This window comes from Nothoprocta perdicaria, unplaced genomic scaffold, assembly GCF_003342845.1.
Source record: "Nothoprocta perdicaria isolate Ctin4 unplaced genomic scaffold, notPer1 scaffold_6, whole genome shotgun sequence".
Classification (NCBI taxonomy): domain Eukaryota; kingdom Metazoa; phylum Chordata; class Aves; order Tinamiformes; family Tinamidae; genus Nothoprocta; species Nothoprocta perdicaria.
In genome coordinates this window covers 10,201,052-10,203,399 of record NW_020455865.1, presented here as the reverse complement: position 1 = coordinate 10,203,399, position 2,348 = coordinate 10,201,052, and the positions used below count along the sequence as shown (strand labels likewise).

At 65.6% G+C, this 2,348-nt stretch overlaps 1 long non-coding RNA gene across 1 annotated transcript; it reads right to left on the bottom strand.

The window, feature by feature from the left end:
- Nucleotides 1-879: 879 nt before the first annotated feature.
- Nucleotides 880-1,688, bottom strand: LOC112956030. The gene is made up of 2 exons (XR_003250983.1): nt 1,528-1,688; nt 880-1,205 (listed from the first exon to the last, which is right to left on the bottom strand). It is a non-coding gene; the product is annotated as an uncharacterized LOC112956030 (long non-coding RNA).
- Between the last annotated feature and the right edge of the window lie 660 nt (nt 1,689-2,348).

Below are 2,348 nucleotides of genomic sequence, written 5' to 3'. Positions count from 1 at the left end.
ACCGCCACGCACGTGTCGCGTGCACGCACCGGGCGCTGCCTTGCACACTGTTGCACGCACTGTGCAATGCCATGCGCATATGCGCACACACCTGCACTGCCATACGCACACGTGCACTGCCATGCACACACACCACGCGCACGCCTCTGCACTGCAGTCCCCACCCGGCCAYATGTCCTGCTGGGCACACCTTGCCCCACACAACAGGCCTGCACCAGCCCGTGCGATGCCCACGCCCACGCTGCCGTGCACAGACGTGTCCCCATGGCCACGTGTCCCTGCGTGGGCTCCGCTCGGGGTGCAGCGCCTGCCTCCCRCTCAGACACCTGCCAAGCGGGGGCTGCCCCAGGCTTCATAGGGAGGTCCCTGCTCACGCCCCAAAGCTGCCAGACACGCTCCTATCCCTGCTTTTCCTGTCCCTGCCGTTCCTGTCCTCCACTCCCGAGCGGCACCGACCTACGCAAATAAATAGAGAAAATGGGAGTGGCTGTGGGCCTGGGAGCCGTGTCCCCCTGCTCTCCCGGACACATCTCCCCTCTCCCTCCTGCTCCTGGGGGCAGCACCAGCYGGAGCGTCAGAGAGCCCTGGCCAGCACCCAAGGGAGAGGCGAGGGGCAGGGCCAGGCAGGGGCTGCCATGAAGGGGATGGGACTGAGGTGCTGGGGGGCTGTTCAAGGGCTCCAGCACCACCTTGCAGTGGGAACCAGAACATCTGGGCATCCAAACATCCGGGCAAGGTAGGAGCCTTGCCCAGGCTGGCAGTGCCYTCGATCCCTTTTACTAACAAGCTTGTGGTAGGTGCAGGGATGCAACTGTTCTCTGCCCATCAATAAAGCAGCAGCTTTTCACATACACACATAATATATATTTATATAACTTACACAAAACCAGCTTTTGTAAACAATATTCTTCTAGAGGAGTCCATTGAATACTGCAGCTATAAACACGGCTCCCAGGCAGAAAAGCAGCGGCTCCGGAACACAGGCTGGAGCAGCCCCGCTCCTTCCCCCGGGAAGCAGCCAGCCCAGGGGACCACGGCGCTGGGAGCCTCGGGGTTCAGCTGAAGCAAACAGGCCCCACGGTGAAACCAAAGTGGTGCGAGGCGTCGCCGTTGTGGAACACGGCCAGGTCACGCAGGGGCAGCAGGGCCAGCTCCTCCGTGGCAAAGTGGAAGATGGTGTCGGTGAGGGATGAGTCGTTATCCAGCTGAAACGGAGGCAGAGGGGCACTGAGGAGCACTGAAACCCTGGGTCTGGGCCGGGTCTCGCCTCAGGCTGGCCACAAGGCAAGGCTGGGCAYGGGATGCTGGTAGCTGACCCGAAGGATGCATCTTGGCTGCCCACGTTAGTCCCTAAAACCCTTGGTGTCAGGGCTGAGCCTCCCATTGCCCACTTCCCACAGCCTCCCCCAGAGCTCTATCCCACCTGCTGCCCCAGTCTGGGAGCAACCCGGCTCCCCCAGGGCGACACTCTTCCCTCTCCCGGGGGAGCTGCACACACGGAGAGGAGCGCACAGGGACCCCGCTCACCACGCAGCCCGGCAGCGAGGCCGTGTAGCGCCACTCCCGTGAGTCCGCCAGGAACTGCACGGCCTTGTCCGGCTGGCGCTGGCCGCGCGCCCAGCGGGGCCGGCATGCGTAGGAGACCTGCTGGGCGGCCCGGCTGCTGCGCAGCCTCAGGAACCGCAGCTGCACCGCGCTGGCRCCCTCGTACTCCAGCTGCAAAGAGGGGAGCACGGGAGGGGAGCACAGGAGCCGCTGCTGCRGGCGCCAGGGCGCTCGCAGCCCCCAGCCCAGCCCCTGCTCGGGGTCCACGCTGCAAAACCCCAGGTTGCCCCCGTGCGGGGCAGTCGAGGCCAGCAGGACCAGGTACCCCATGTGCCAGACCCTCAGCTGACAGTGGCCATGGGGTGCTCAGGGATCCCATGGGGTGCTCAGGGATCCCTCCCCTCGCAAGTGTCCTCCCCGTGCAGTGCTGGTGGGCACAGGACACCCAGTGCCAGCAGCTCCGTGTCCCTCGGCCAGCCCGGCACCGCTGGACACTCACCGGGAAGCCCCCGGGCAGGGTGCTGAACCACTCGAAGGTGCCCGAGGCAGTGTAGGAGCGTAGCCAGGCCTGGATGGGGACCTGGGGACACGGGGACAGCAGGAGGCCCGTGGCGGCTGTGCCGAGCCCTGCCGCACTGCGGTGGCCACTGCTGCTCATGGCCACAGCACGGGGTGCAGCCCTGGRCACCCTCTGCTGTGCCCATTGACATCCAAAGTGCCAGCTGAGCTGCCGCGTGCGCCCGGCCCTTGGCACCCTCCCCTGTYCCAGGCCCCCATCCCTACCTGGTTCTGCACGGGGGCGA